Below are 17356 nucleotides of genomic sequence, written 5' to 3' on the forward strand. Positions count from 1 at the left end.
TTAATAAGGGCTAAGTGTAACTGGATGTCTCTGACATTCAACCAATCCACCAGGATCGCAAATGCAGTACCCTATTTACAATAATTATCACAATATACAGAATTTAAACGTAGCGGAAGCAATTTAAATACTAGAGATAAGGCAATAATAAAGAAGACTAGTGATAATGCAGTTATATATATTAAGTGAAGTTGAGTTACATAGACAATCTCAAACAGTAACCCAAAACAAAAGATATATCTACATAAGACTAGGTATACAAAAGTGTTTCAGAAACAAAAGTGGGGAGATAGCCTGGTTTGTCAGGCACTTCAGGAGAAAGAACAGTCGTCGCACGAGCACGAGACATCGTGTTCCACAAGAAGCGGAGTATCAACTCCATGAGCTATAGGAGGGTCTTGAGCAGAAGAAACTCCCACAGAAACACCAACAACAACAATAGGATCATCTGAAAATAAGAAATTCCACAGGGGTGAGCTCCACTGAGCCTAACAAGGAAAAACATACAAGCATATGCAGATAGTCCATGATGAATGACCTAAATTAAACATGCTCCTAACATGGATACTAGGTCTCATGAGGTATAAGTACTACTGCAATAGAATGATAGCCTCGGTCCCAGAAATACATAACCAGACGTCGGTTACCGGAGCGAAACCATTCTACTATGGTGGAGACTCGACAGCTCAGGCATCAAACATCTGACGCTAACGAACCCCAAGTGACTAACCCTAATGTTTGTTTCTACTCCTGTAATGTTCTTCGGAAATGGGACAGTAAATAGCATTCCGGAATCATCCCTTCGGACCTACTACGGGTTATCCAACACCTCTCCCCTGTTGGTAAGGGCCATAGTACTGGGTTATGCCAGTCCTAACCATATGCAGTTTAATATGATGGCATATGTTTCAATAAGAGTAATACAATAAGCTGTCTAGTAACATCATCATAAACCATACAGTTCCAAGAACAATAATATGTGCAATGCAATATGCAGATGCATCCTAAATCATGCACATCTAATGTAAAGAATTAAAAGCTAATAAACTATATGAATAGTTGTAGGAATGATGCATGATATGACATAGTTAAAAAAAAAAGTAATTAGTTACACAAACACACCAAAATTAAGGTCAAATTCCCTTACCTAAGATAGTAGACTAGCCTAGCCAGATAGAATCCCAAAACTCCAAGTAAACCACACAAAGATAGAGTCTAACAGTCCTAGATAGACACAAAACATCATCAATTCGTTATGGAAGGAGTCCTAGGTCAAAGCCCTAACATCTGGGTTCAAGACAGGGCCAAAATAGTGAACCAGATTCACACCTTAGACCCTACGGTTGACCGGTTACAAGCCTGCAACACCATCCGGTCCAAAAGTCAGAATTGGGGATTTTTGTTGGGTTCCTTGGATCTTGACATGCAAAGGTTCAATTTCATGTTTCAAGGCTTATTTCAGGTGGGTTAGTAGTATTGGGTTAATTAAACCCAAAACCACATTTTAATTTGGGGACTTGTCCCAATTAATCAAATTTCCTATACTAGGGTTTAATAGGGTATAAGATTCAACTATAATTGAAGGATAAGAAGAGAAAATCAGGGTATCTTTCTATTTAGATCAAATTGGATCCAATCAACATGATAAAATTGGGGATTTGGTCAAGTTCTTATCAATCCCTTAGCTTAGGATTGAATTGGGTTTAAAACCCAAATGAAATTAAGAGAAATGAGAGGAAGAATCAGGTACAACAATTATATTCAAGGCCTACCTGAAATTGAAGATGTAATTGATGATGGCAGCCCCCAGTTTTCAATTCCAAGACCAACCTCCAAGCTAGGCTTCAAATTCTAAGTGATAGCCCTTCTTTTCCCTTTTCTTTTCTCCTCTTTTTCTCTATTTCCCAAGCTGAATCGGTTTAGGTTTAGATGTAGGAATGAAATGAAAGTTAAGGATAAGTAACTCTTATATAGTAGTGTATGACTAAGGCATGTTTGCCTTAGTAATACAAAAACAGATTTTTAGAATATGTTTTTATAACCTGATTTCCTATAAATTAACTTCCTAATTAGCTATAATTAAGTCATTGGGGTGATGTCATGTGACATCAGTGGGAAGCCAGTGTGTATAGTCTACAGGAAACTGGGTTCCACATTGTAGGTCCCGCAAGTAATAATTACCATTCTGTCCCTAATATTCATTTTAGATAAATAAATTATATATATACATATAGGAATAGAATCATTACCTACAATTCAGTCTATAAGATGGAGAGTTACTGCATCTGTGCATCCAAGCATGTCTAACACACGTAGCTCAGATACAGGTAGCCTGCAGAATCCTCGGAATCAAGAATGGCTCGTTGTGATGACTCTCCGGAATCCTCCATAGGTGAGTCAGAGAATTGATCTGCATCTTCCACTGATGCAGCCCACAGCATCGAGGCAACCATAGACAGTGAACTAGAACCTGAAATCACACAAGTTCCAAAGTTCAAATTTATAGTGGATTTCACAGGAATGCATTAGATCGGTTCTCCAATCTTCTTACATTAGCTAGTGTGGCATCTTTGGCCTTCCTAAAACCACCATCAAAGCTATGGAATCCCTCTTCTGTGCCTTCCTCTGGAAAGGGAAGGAAACCTCCCATTTCCTCAATCCTATCAGCTGGAAATCCATCTGCCTCCCCAAATCTGAAGGAGGCCTTGGCATTCGCCGTATCCGCGACTCCAATACTGCGAGTATTCTGAAGTTTATTTGAAAAATCTCTTCTAAGCATGATTCCATTTGGGTTCATTGGGTCTACTCCCACCTCCTCAAAAAGGACTCCATTTGGACCGTTCCCATCCCCTCAGATTCCTCCTGGGTCTGGCGCAAGATCCTCCTCCTTCGCCCATTGGCTCTTAGAGCCACCTCCTTCTCTATTGCTGATGGGTCCTCCATCTCCCTATGGCTTGACCCCTGGCACCCAATGGAGTCCTTTACAATTTCTTTGGAGCTAGAGCAACTTACGCCTTGGGCATTCCCAAGTCTGCCCCTCTTTCCACCATCATCTCCCATGGATCTTGGACCCCCCCTTCCCCTATTCCCCCCACCCTCTCCCTGATCTGGAACTCCCTCCCCCCGACCCACGCGGACAAGGTCATTTGGCTCCCCTCCACAAACGGCCTCTTCAGCTTCAGTTCTGCTTGGAACCTAGTTAGATCCCAAGCCCCTTTTGTCCTTTGGCACAAACTAGTCTGGTTCAAAGGCCGCATCCCTCGACACAGCTTCCTTGCCTGGAGAACCCTTAACCTTTGCCTCCCAACCCAAGCCTTCCTCCTTCACCGAAGAATCCCCGTCTCCCCCTCTTGTATCTTCTATTGGAATGGTTCCGAAGACATTGACCACCTCTTCTTTGAGTGCCCTTTTACTTCTACCATCTGGAAAAAAGCCCTTTCGTTTATATGGCTTCGCAATAGGAGACCCCTCCCTTTTGCTAGAGAGTGGCGATGGATGGACATGACTTACCCTGGATACACTACCTGCGACACTATAGGCAAGCTTGTGTTTGGTGCCATTTTTTTATCACATTTGGATGGAGAGGAACCTTCTGAGATGGACCTCCAACTCTTGTTCCTTTGACTTGATTTGGAAAGCCATCTTTTTTTATGTCTCCTCTAAGCTCAGTGTTCGGCCTTTGAAGGCCTTTTTGGATTTCCCAAGGAACAGGCATATTGTTGTGTCCTGGAGTTTAGATAGTGCTCTCTTGAGAACCCGTTAGTTGGGTTTGTTTCTTCCCCCCCCTCCTCCCTTTCTATATTCCCCTCCCTCCTTTCTCCCTCGCCCCCCTTGGGCTTTGGTAATACATTATTTGTTCACCAAAAAAAAAAAAGGTGCCACCTAGGTGGGGGCCTTAACAACTAGGGTCGCCTTGTTTGTGTCTCCTTACGTCCAGGTCCTCTCCGATGCCTTGGGTCGCCTAGACGCCATGACAACTATGACTATAAGATTTACCTAAAATATCACTTGCCAAATATCTCTAATTGTAGACTCGAATTCTTGAACTTTGAAACTAATAAATTTATAATCTATTAAATCAAGGAAGGCTTTAAACATCTAAAATTATGATTTAGTAATAATGAGGAGCTAATTAATACCCACCAATCAACAGTCTAATTAAAATCCTACTAATGAAGAAGTCATATTTCCTTCTTTTTTTTTACATTCCAAATCTAGAGGAGGCTGCTATGGAGATTTCTCTTGTTATTAGAAAATATTAAACACTTTTTTCTTATTATTGTTGGAATGATGAGGTTCAAACAGCTATTAGAGTAGAAGTCCTGTTTCAAAACATGACAAAGACTAACAAAGAGGAAGATTTAAAAAATACAAAATTGCACAGAATAATGCTACGAAAGTAGTTAGTGCGGCAAGAGCTAGTATACGTAGTGTATGAGGACTTTTATAGTAAGATACATATTAAGAACGGTGAAAATGATATCTATAAACTGGCAAAAATGATGGATTGAAAAAAATAAGAACTTTAACCACATTAGGTGCATTAAGAATGAGGATGAGATTATGAGATGGTCTTGAATGGTGAGTTCCTGCTGGCCTCTGTCGATGCTTGCCTGAGCTCCCGCTGGCCTCTCCGGCCGGCCTGATTCCCTCTCCTCTCTGCTGTCTCTCTTGGCTTAATGCAGTCCTCCTCTCCCCCTTGACTCTTCATCCCCATTGCTTCGACCTCCCCCTCCTGCCCCTCAGCCCTCAACCCCTGCTCCTTGGACTTCCCTCTTCAACCCTGCCTCTCCTTCTTCGTCTGAGGGCCCCCCCCTTCACTTTGTTGCCCCCTGCTCTAGATGGCCCATCCAAGGTGGCCCTCTGTCCCCCTGAAGTTCTGGAGTTTGAAGCTAAGCTCTGGGAGAACAGTTTAGTTGGTAATTTTTTGGGCTCTCATCCTCCTTTCCCAATCGTCAAAGCATCTCTCTCCAAACAGTGGAGACCTCAGGGATCGTTGGATGTCTCTCTCTTGGATAACGGCTTCTTTCTATTCAAGTTCTCCTCTCCTTCTGACAAGGTTCGTGGCTTAAAAGGAGGTCCCTGGATGGATGGGAAAAAGCCAATTTTCCTTCGACAATGGCACCGGCACCTACAACTTTGTCGAACTGATCTCTCAACGACTCCTCTCTGGGTTTCATTGCCTGGCCTGCCTCTCCACTACTGGTGTACGGATGGACTAAGCTCCCTGGGCGCTGTTTTGGGAAAGCCCCTGTTCACTGATGTGAGGACCAGGCGCAAAGATAGGTTGGCTTTTGCTCGCCTCTGTGTGGAAGTCTCTGCGCAGGAAGCTTTGCCCACTTTCATCAAGGTTATTGAAGGAGAGGACCATTCATCCGAACAAGATATTCATTACGATTGGAAGCCGCCTCACTGCACTGTCTGCAAAATCTTTGGACACGACTCCAAGCTTTGCTCTCCCCCGTCTGTGACCCCGGTTGATCCTCCCCCTCCAGCAACTGTCCCTGTTGATGGGAATACTCCGACTGATGGCGTTGGCGATGAGTTTTCACTTCCTAGTCAACGGCATCGGTCTCGTGGTAGGAGAAGGACCAGATCAAGACATCGGAACCATCGGAATCACTGAAACCATCAGGAGGCTCCGTCGCTGCCGGCGGCAGGTACCACAAGCTCGATTAGGGCTCCGTCGACTCTTCCTCTGTCTTAGAACAGGTACGGCGCTTTGGCTGTCGATGATGTTGACGCTACAGAACAACTTTCGGCTGAGGATGATGTTGATGCTACAGTCCAAGAAGCCTGCCCCGAAAAACTCCTTTCCAACGTCTTGCCTCGCAGCAGATCCAGGATGTTAGAAGATCCTGCCATTGAACTTCCATTCCTAGCTCTGGAGACTCTGCGACTGGACCTTTATCGCCGCTGCTAGCTTTGGGAAACTCCTCCTCGCTTCCCTCGGTTATAGCTGCTACAGTTCTTCCTCAGGCCTCTTGTATTCAAGGTATCTTGGATATAAACAGCTCGACAGGCTTTTTAGAGAAGTCAAGAGGGGGCCCCACTGACGTGTCCACCTCTTTGTCAAAGACCCTCTCGAGTGCAGCCTTGACTGGCCTGGACCAGCTCAATTTTGGTTTGGTAGCCCCTAGCCCAAATAACCAACCACCCCTGGCCCCATCGGGTCGGGTTCCTATCCACTTCTTAACCCTGTTACCCCTTCTCCTTCACCCGATGCTACCCTTGTTAGCCAGCGGCCTTCCTGCAACCCGCCTCCCGGCTCTTCTCGACATAGCTCCTACAGGGGACGGTACCGGAGCGAAACAAGATCCTGCTCAGTCCTGTCCCGACTTTTGGAGTCCCCGATGCCCTTCCTCCCTCTTCCCCAAGGATCCATGGCTTTCTTTGGAATACTTGGGGCCTTAATTTTGCCTCGAAACAAGCTTCTGTACGCTCCAAGCTTTGTGCTTCTCGTGCTGCTTTCTGCTGCCTCCTTGAAACTCACATCAAGGAGCAAAATTCTGAAGTCTTTAGCCCCTGGCTGGTCCTTGTTCTCTAACTACTCCGCCCACCCAAATGGGCGTATTTGGATCCTCTGGTATCCTCGTAAAATCACCATCTCCCTTCTCTCCTCCTCCCAGTTCATTCATCTCTGTTTTTCGGATTGCCTTGGCCATACTTCCTTCCATGGTATAAAATCTCGCAAAATATCGGCGATATATTGCCATATTTCGTGAATCTCGATATGTCCGAGATACGAAACACTTCCGAAACATAAAAATACAATATCTCGTCGATATATCATGATATATCGACGATATATCGTGGATCTCACGATATATCGCGAGATCTCATGATATATCGCGAGATCTCACGATATATCGCGAGATATTGTAAAAGTGACAGTCTTCCCATTGCAACTCACCATGAAATTTATGATGGACTGTCTGGTAGGTCCAGTCCAACCATCAGCCATAAGAGTAACCCCATATGTATCCCACTTTGGCTGCAGACCCTCTATGTACTCTTTCAACTCCTCTACCTCTCTAGGCAAATATACATTATACAACTCATATGGTGTAGGCCCCTTCCATCCTGCGCTAGCCCTCCCTACAGCGTCAAGGAATGCATTATAATATGTTCCTTGTGCTACATTAGCTGGAATGCCATTGTATAGCATAAACTTGCTGAAGGCTTTCCGTGCTTCCTTTTGTTTACCACCAAACACTTACGGGATGGTTGGCTGGAAGGCATCTTGTTGCCTAAAGGTAGATAGATCCTGCTCAAGAATGGTATTTGGGGATCGTACTCGTGATCGGGCTTGGGGCCATGGGATATCTCTTGTGCCAGTGCTTCTCCTCCTCTCATCTTCTTGCACTGGTGCAGCTGAGCCAGATCCACCAGCTCCTCTTACTTGCTCATATGCTCTTATATTGTCAAAATGAAAACTTTCCCTACTCGCTACCAAAGTCAGCTGGTAAATCCTCCATTCAGCCTTTGATCCGAACTCACCAGGTGTAGGCCTATATTCAGTAGCATCTCCTACTCCCCCATGGATGTCTACACCAGGCCTCTCTAGCACTGCTTCATCAAAAGCTATTTGTTGTCTTTCCCTCTCAACTTTCTTTGTCCGTACTCCTCTTATATTTTGTGCCATTGCCAGTTTCACTTAGCTCGGAACATTTTTGCATTTGACAACATCCTTACCCAGATCAGATAAATGTTCCTTTAACCTAGTTGCTTCTCCAGAATTTAGAATCTTCCCACAGTAGTTACACTTTGACTTCTTTTTGTCCTCAGACCTTGGGACTCCATGTAACCATGCTATATCCCCCATTGTGTAAGAAATATCGTATTTTTTACACTGTTACATAAAAACATGTATTAGTAACTATTACAGACTTAAAGTAAGGTAATAAACACTTAAAGTATTGTATTTATAACTATTAAACATAATATGAAGCTACTACAACAATCAAATACCTATCTCTTATTTATTCCCTAACCCTAGTATTTATTTATTAATTAAAAATAATATTTACAATTTTTATAAAAAATAATTATACCTTTAAATATAAAATATTATAATATAATGATGTATTTGACATCATTTGAAGTTGGATATTATGTACAATTGTTGTGCATAATTTTCCAACAAAAACAAATATTTTTCCTTAATTTTATATATTTTTTTAACTATTTAAATAATATTATTATTAAATCTGAAAATAAAATATTTTTTTTAATGGGTGAAAAAAAAAAATGACTCCATGAGGTTGTAGAGCATGCAAACTAGTCTAACATACATCAAGATCACATCTAAACAATAAGTATTTATCCCATTTTTTTTAATTTCTTTTTTGAAAAATATCATTTTTTTTCTTCCAGAAATTATAATAAATAATTTAATAACCCAAAAAAAATTCGGCCTGCATCAAGTCATAGATCGGCCTAACTTGTATAACATAACTCAAAATCAATCCCATCTAACAACATTTCATCAATTTTTTTTCAAAAAAATAGGTTTAGGGAAAATGAGTTTACCTTCAAAAAACCTTCACAAACTTGAGCAATCCTCCAAAATTGAGCTGCAATAATTCACCTTCCAAATGTTCGAATCCAACCAAATAATGAAGAAGAGGAGAAGATTGAGAGAAGAAGAGAGTTGGAGAGAAGAAGAGAACCAAAAGGCTCTCTGTCGACAGAATAGCCCCAAATGAATTAGAAGTTCTAAGAATTTAAGTTAAAACAAGTTATTTGGGTCAAAATGACCCAGACCCATAACCGAGACCCATATTTGCCCCGAGAGATCTCAGCGAGATCTCGCAGTTTTCCTTTGATTTTTTCCTGTTTTTTCAACCCTCTTCGAGACAAGATCTCGGCGCCGATAAATTGACTTCTTCCTGTTTCGCCATGCAACCCGTCTCGGATTCCTGGAAAACCGAGAATCTCGGCGAGATCTCGCAAGATTTCGGTCCATGCTTTGTACATTCCTATTTTTTCTCTTCATTAATACAAATGATCTTTTAGTAAAAAAAAAAACTAGATAACTGTTTGTGGCCCATTATGTTGAACGCCAAAAACTACCTCAAATTATCACAATATATAGGCAAATGTTATGACTTGCAGGTGAATATAAACAAATTATTTAATAAGAAAATGAAATAGCCACTAGTTCAGGATTCTACAGACAAGAATTATGAAAACAAAAAAAAAAAAAACTTAACAGAACAGCTTGTACACAAGACAATAACATATCAAACAATTGATAGAATTTCGGGACTTCCACATTTGTAATGTTCTGAGACCAACTGAACCTACCAAATCAACCAATAAAAGTTCACCAAATTCATTATAATATTCATGCACCTGTTAATATGAAATTGGTGAGGGCATCTACATGCCGCCGGCATGTAATGGGATCTACATGCACAGCCAATGGGAACACAGAGGGGGAGCCCATATGTCATTGAGGAGAGCGTTACAGCCTTTTCCCTATGAAATTAGATAGGTCTACATTGAAAGTGGTATATATAGACCATGGTACAAGATCTCACCAAGATCTTGGTGATATATCGGTAAAAACTCGGCTGAAATCTCGGTAAAAACTCCCTTTTTTGAAATACCGAGACGAGTTGGAAATCGAAACAGGAAATTACCCCAACTCGGTCGAGTCGAGATGTCGAATCGAGATTTTTGGTTCGGCAAAGATTTTGACCCAAACCACCCTTTAAGTTATCCAGATCTCAACCGAGACAGTTGAGATCTCAACAGAATTCGACTGTCTCGACAGAGAAGTGTGTGTGTGTGTGTGTGCTGTGGAGCTCATTTTTTGTCATTTTTTACGGTGGTTTCAACGGAAAACTTGCCGGAGACAGGGAAGAGGTTACAAAAATCTACAAATTCGCAAGATTTGTGATAAATCAGCTCACATTTGAATAGGGAACTTGGAATATGTTGATGACAACACTAATATGGAATATGTTCAATAGGCTGATGGCAGTAGCAGTGGATCGAGTTCATCGTAACCGCCTCGTCTATACCCTAGGATAGGGAACTTGAAATATGTTGATGACAACACTTATGTGAATTGCGTGGCAGACTATGTGCGATAATACAGCAGCACTATGACATGGGACTCCTATGTGGCACGATATGGAGATGAATACTTGATTCGGCAATATGGCATGGGATGATAGATGTAATATGTTAAGATTGATGTATTGTACACTTTTACATTTGTAATGTTTATTTAAGTTATTTAAATTAATTGTATGATTTGATTGCATTCAATTACTAAATTATGTGTAGAATAGGGCCTATTAGTATGTCGTTGCCTACCAACCTAGGATCCGAAGTGAAACTCCTATTTGGACTTTGTTTCTGCAAAATCTGATAGTGCCATTCTATTTAAATGGCCTAAAATAGGCTGAGTACCAAGTTTCAGCCCCAAAATAGGTCTCAAACCCATCGAAACCTGCCATCGTGGACTCCCTTCATCTTTTCGAGACCCTCTCAGGCCTTCGTATCAACCTCCTTAAATCCAAACTCTTCCTTGCTGGTGTGTCGGATTCTGACAGAGATACCCTCTTGCGTCTCACTGGCTTCTCCATTGGGGCCTCCCCCTCATTCCTGCCAGGCTCTCCATCCACCATTGCACCCCCATGCTGGACAATATCCGGAAGCGCCTCCAACTTTGGAAAGGCCGTCTTCTCTCCTATGTAGGCAGATTGGAATGTATCCGCTCAGTCCTCCAATCTTCCTACATTTACTGGAGCGGCATCTTTGGTCTACCAAAAGCCACCATCAAGGCAATGGAATCCCTTTTCTGTGCCTTCCTCTGGAAAGGTAAAGAAACCTCTCATTTCCTTCACCCCATCAGCTGGAAATCCATCTGTCCCCATATCTGAAGGAGGCCTTGGAATCCGTCGTATCAGCGACTCTAACACTGCGGGTATCCTGAAGTTGATTTGGAAAATCTCATCAAAGCACGATTCCATTTGGGTTAATTGGGTCTACTCCCACCTCCTCAAAAAGGATTCCATCATCCCTTCTGACTCCTCCTGGGTCTGGCGCAAGATCCTCCTTCTTCGCCCTCTAGCCCTTAGTGCCACCTCCTCCTCTATATCTGACGGGACCTCAATCTCCCTTTGGCTTGACCCTTGGCACCCCAACGGTATCCTTTATAACTTCCTTGGTGCGAGAGCTGTCTATTCCTCCGGCATTCCCAAGTCCGCCCCTCTCTCTGTCATCATTGCCCATGGTACTTGGACCCCTCCCTTCCCCTTCCCCCCCCTCCTTCTCCCGGTTCTGGGACTCCCTCCCTCCCTTCCCCTCCACCCCCCCTACCCCTACGGACAAGACCATCTGGCTTCCCTCCACGAATGGCCTCTTCTCCTTCAAGTCTGCCTGGAACCTAGCTAGACCCCATGCCCCAACTGTCATATGGCACAAACTAATCTGGTTCAAAGGCCACATCCCCAGACATAGCTTTCTAGCCTGGAGAGCCCTTAGACTTTGCCTCCCAACCCAAGCCTTCCTTCTTCACAGAAGAATCCCAGTTTCCCCCTCTTGTATCCTTTGTTGGACTGGCCATAAAGACATAGATCACCTATTTTTTGACTGCCCCTTCTCTTCTACCATCTGGAAAAAAGCCCTTACCTTTATTTGGCCTCGCAATAGGAGACCTCTCCCCTTTGCTAGAGAGTGGCTTTGGTTGGACATGAGCTTTTCTGGGCAAACTATTTGCGACACTATTGGAAGACTTGTTTTTGGTGCAGCCCTTTATCACATTTGGATGGAAAGGAACCTTAGAAGATGGACCTCCAACTCTCGTTCGTTCAACTTGATTTGGTAATGTAGTCCTAGGTAGGAGTAATCCCACTAGGAACCAGGGTAATAGGATCTCTTAACAAGGCTGGCCGATTGGGACAGCTTAGGCTAATTAAGGCAAAATTAGGGTTATGGTTAGGGTTTCGACTTAGGGTTTTATTTGGTAATGATGTGCAGAATTTTATGAGTCTAATGGTATAAGTTGGATCAAATTTGGTTGAGGTTGGAATTCTAGGGTTTTGGGTAGGATGCCTTATGAAAATGGACTGTTTGTAAGACCTAGGGTTTAGGGGCAGATTTTAGGAAAGAGGTTTATAGGGTATTAATGGGCAGGTCTAGGGGGTTATTTTGGTATAAAGAAGTTAGGGTTTGGATGAGTTACAAAATTCTGCAATTTAGGGCAGAATTGGATTTAGGGTTTTAGGGTTCTAATGGATCTATGGATTAATGGAAGGGGTGATAATAGGAGTAGATGGAGCTTAGGTTAGAGGATTAGAAGAAGAAGGTTAAATGCTGAATTAATAAACTACTTACTTGAAAGATTAAATCTTCAATGGTAGCAGCTTTGAAGAACTACAAGATGGACCTCCCGATCTACAAGATGCAAGGAGTCGATCGGAGTCCACCAATCCCCTCACCTTGATATTACCCACTAGGTAGCCTTGATATTACTCACAAGGTTCACTCAACAGAGCAGAGCAGCAGCTATGCCAGCAAACAAAAGCTTTTTCATTAATCAAATTCGTGTTCAATACTTGGCCCCCTTAGAACCTTATATAAAAGACTCAAAATTAGACTTAGACACTAAAAAGGAATGGCCTAACCCAATCCTTAACCTATTAGCTAACTTAAACTGACTAGGAAACTAAAATAGACTCAAAATAGAGTCCTAATGACTTAAAAACAACTTAAACTACTTAAAATATAAGAAGATTCCCTACTAGCCAATAGGATATAAGAACCTCTTAGCCAATAGGATCACTTCACTTAAATTAGACCAATTGAACCAATTGGATGCAACCAATTTAACCCGGTTCAATTAAAAACACAAAATAAAAACTAAGTATGGAAATAAACTAAATTAAGCTAAGGCTCCTACTAAAACCCTAGGTTTAGGGTGGCTTCTTCAATTCGAGGAGGCTAGGATCTGCATCAACTCTCCCCGACTTAGAAACATTCATCTCCGATGAATGGGTGAAATCTATGCAACACTCTGGCAACTTGGGGCTGAGCTTGTTGACATCATGAATGGGAGTCCAAGTACTATTCTTGTGTGAAGAAACTCGTCCACGAACCTTATGATGAGGAGGAGGAAGCAACATGTGGGCAGCAGCTTCAACACTTCCCTGGCAGAATTCTGTTGAGGTTAGAACAATGGGAATATGGTCTTCAAGTCGTGGGGCCTTCTCTTTGAAGAACCAAGGGGGCATCACAAAGTCAATGTGCTCAACCTCCATAGGGTCTTCTATATTGATAATCTTCTCATTCAGCCCCACCTCTTCAAGAACAGCAACTTGCTTGTCATTGTCTCCCTGTGAAATGTTCCCAATTACCTCGTCACAATCAACCACATCATCCATGAGAACTGGAGCAATCGTATGGACACCTTGAGCACCACCATCCATATCTTCTAGGTAACATTCGTAGTCTTCATCACTATCAGGGGGTAGTGCATATACACCTTGCTCATCGTGCCCTTCAGGGGTTTCCTCTGCCTTGGCAGCCACATTAACAGGTCTATGCTTTTGTGGGCATTCGTTGGCATAGTGCCCAAGCTCGTTGTAGTGGAAACACTTGTAGGGTTCATTGCTGTCCATGGAAGCTTTACCTTTATGATCAGCACGTGGAGGGCCTGTAGGGCGGGAAGAACTACCGACAGAGTAGCCTGGTCGAATAGGACCAGCAGCAGAGTTTCCAACTCGATTGTGACCAGTGGTAGTAGACTTGAATGCTGAAAAAGTTTTGACAGTACCCTCAGTGGAGGAATCAAATCTTCTATTCCCAGCCAATAATTCTTCAGCCTTCAATGCCTTCTCGAAACAGTCCTTGATGTCCAGAACATCAACAACTCCAATAGCCCTAACAATATCAGATCTTAATCCCAGCCGAAATCGAGATAACATCTGAGTAGCACTCTCCCTGGTATCAGTACGAGAGGAAAGAGAATCGAACTGCTGCATATACTCGGATACAGTCATAGTCCCTTGCCGAAGGGAGTTGAGTTGATCTTGCATCTGAGCTCTGTAATGTCTAGGCAAGTACTTCTCTTTCAAATCATACTTCATGTCCTCCCAATTAGTAGGTGCATCACCTACACGCTCCAAGTCTCTCTCTGCCTTTCGCCACCATTCTCGGGCAGGGCCAATCAGTTTGGTACGTGCCAATCTCATCTTTCGATCTTCAGGCAAGTCATACCAGTCAAAATAATCATCCAGGGCAGCAAGCCAGTCATAGAACACCTGTGGATCACCATGCCCATTATACTCCTTTAGCTCTAGTTTGACCTTCTGTGTATCGTACCTCCTATTTGTAGCTTCATCTCCAGTGAAGTAGGATCTCATGTATTCCTCAAAGTTAGGTCTTCGAGATGCTTCTGTAATTCTGTCCCTATCTTCCCTGTAGTCATCTCTGTCGGGTCTACTTCGGTCCCTGCACTCTCTGTCATGTCTAGCATGATCTCTGTGGTCCCTGTGACGTCTAGGATGACCTTTATGATATTCATCCCTTCCCAGAGTTCCATGTACTTCAGAATGAACTTGGAATATGTCCTCCTTTACATATAGAGGATTGCTTACAAGAGGCACAGCTTGCCTGTGTTCTACAATCTGTAACCGATCACTGATCTTATGGAGCATGTCCAAGATTGCAGCCATGGGATCAGGTGGGGGTGGTGGCGTTGGATCAACAACAGGGTTACCATGTTCTTCCATGGCTCTGATACCAATTTAATGTAGTCCTAGGTAGGAGTAATCCCACTAGGAACCAGGGTAATAGGATCTCTTAACAAGGCTGGCCGATTGGGACAGCTTAGGCTAATTAGGGCAGAATTAGGGTTATGGTTAGGGTTTCGACTTAGGGTTTTATTTGGTAATGATGTGCAGAATTTTATGAGTCTAATGGTATAAGTTGGATCAAATTTGGTTGAGGTTGGAATTCTAGGGTTTTGGGTAGGATGCCTTATGAAAATGGACTGTTTGTAAGATCTAGGGTTTAGGGGCAGATTTTAGGAAAGAGGTTTATAGGGTATTAATGGGCAGGTCTAGGGGGTTATTTTGGTATAAAGAAGTTAGGGTTTGGATGAGTTACAAAATTCTGCAATTTAGGGCAGAATTGGATTTAGGGTTTTCGGGTTCTAATGGATCTATGGATTAATGGAAGGGGTGATAATAGGAGTAGATGGAGCTTAGGTTAGAAGATTAGAAGAAGAAGGTTAAATGCTGAATTAATAAACTACTTACTTGAAAGATTAAATCTTCAATGGTAGCAGCTTTGAAGAACTAGAAGATGGACCTCCCGATCTACAAGATGCAAGGAGTCGATCGGAGTCCACCAATCCCCTCACCTTGATATTACCCACTCACAAGGTTCACTCAACAGAGCAGAGCAGCAGCTATGCCAGCAAACAAAAGCTTTTTCATTAATCAAATTCGTGTTCAATACTTGGCCCCCTTAGAACCTTATATAAAAGACTCAAAATTAGACTTAGACACTATAAAGGAATGGTCTAACCCAATCCTTAACCTATTAGCCAACTTAAACTGACTAGGAAACTGAAATAGACTCAAAATAGAGTCCTAATGACTTAAAAACAACTTAAACTACTTAAAATAAAAGAAGATTCCCTACTAGCCAATAGGATATAAAAACCTCTTAGCCAATAGGATCACTTCACTTAAATTAAACCAATTGAACCAATTGGATGCAACCAATTTAACCCGGTTCAATTAAAAACACAAAATAAAAACTAAGTATGGAAATAAACTAAACTAAGCTAAGGCTCCTACTAAAACCCTAGGTTTAGGGTGGCTTCTTCAATTCGAGGAGGCTAGGATCTGCATCATTTGGAAAACCTTCTTCTTTGATGTCTCCTCCAAACTTTGTGTTTTGCTTTTGAAGACTCTCCCGGACACCCCAAGGAACAGGCATATTGTTGTATCCTAGGGTTTAGATAGCTCCCTTTTGAGGACCAGCTAGTGGTTCGCTTCCCCTTCCCCCCTCTCTCCCTTTGTATATTTCCCCCCCCCCCCTTCTTGTCGTTTTTCCCCTCTTGGTAATACATTATTTATTCACCAAAAAAAATAATAATAATAATTAAGTCCCATATATTTGTAGGGGCTATCATTTAGTGCAAAGATAAAAAGCCCAGGCTGCCAGCATGAAGACATGAGATTGAGTCTGAGAATGTACACTCTGTGCATAAATGCCAAAGGGTAGGATCGTTTCCAATCCATCCCACCTGGGACCCTGCGAAAACAGGACCTACACCAGGTCAAGCCCTCATTCTTAATTACTCTGCACTGTGAGTAATTCAAATTAATAATGAGGACATCGATTTAATATCTTTCCAGATCATTGGGACCATAACACATTCTTTGAAGAAAATATCATTTATCCTCTTGCACTCAAGCTCATATAGCCAGTCCACTAGCAATCTAGTTAGCAGGTTCACTGATTCCCCTTACTTGGGATTGTAGTAAATTTTTCTTTCCCTCTTTTAATGGGTGATTCCTTGATGCTACGGTAAAAGGATGGACTGCCAATTTGAAGATGCGGTGTCTTCAGGTGGCACTTCAAGCAAAAAAGCACTGAAGGTTAGGACTGACTCAAGTCCACCACTCCTAGGACCCCAAAAAAGCAAACTTCCAGCTACTGTCCTTTTCTTTTTTGAAGAAACTATACAATTTTCCACACCCCATTAGAATTTCCTAGATTCTCATTTTGAAGTTAAAATGTAATAACTTCCTTATTCTTGACAAAATACTAAGTTACACATGAGTTTCGGCATGCATCTCCATGCATGTCTATGCATGCACTCACATAGTCCTGGATTTTCAAAGCTCTATTTGCCACTTGGCAAACTCTGATTGGGCTGAAACTTCATATGAGCAGGGGACCTTGTCCAAAAATTTTGGGCACCATTTGATCGGCCACGAGGCAGGTATTTGGGCCGTTAAGGGACAAGCATGATCAGATAATAATAATAATGAGATCCATGGCCATGAAATTTTCTCTCCACTAATTTAGGAAAACTATCCTTTGGAAACCAGATCACTTATGTTGCCAGTTCCACTCAAAATAGTGTCAAAAAGTAAAAAAGAAAAATGCTGCAAGTTGGGCTAGTCACAACTGCTTTATTAACCATATCTTTGAACGAGTTCAATCCTTGGTAAACACTCAATTTTACAGTTAAAGCTGTGACAGTAAGTGAAATATAGCAATTTTTTTCAAGGGAGAAGTACTACCCACAGTTGTTAAGGCGCCTAGGCGAATCAAGGCGGTCAAAGGGGTTGGAAAATAAGGCGACAACAAGAAGGCA

The 17356-nt window shown here is 42.3% G+C and overlaps 1 protein-coding gene across 1 annotated transcript in view; it reads right to left on the bottom strand.

Moving 5' to 3' along the window:
- Nucleotides 1-17356, bottom strand: part of LOC122657102 (oligoribonuclease-like) — an 82691-nt gene that overhangs the window by 14490 nt on the left and 50845 nt on the right. The gene's annotated exons all lie outside the window — the stretch shown is intronic.

The sequence above is a fragment of the Telopea speciosissima genome, chromosome 1 (assembly GCF_018873765.1).
Source record: "Telopea speciosissima isolate NSW1024214 ecotype Mountain lineage chromosome 1, Tspe_v1, whole genome shotgun sequence".
NCBI classification, from domain to species: domain Eukaryota; kingdom Viridiplantae; phylum Streptophyta; class Magnoliopsida; order Proteales; family Proteaceae; genus Telopea; species Telopea speciosissima.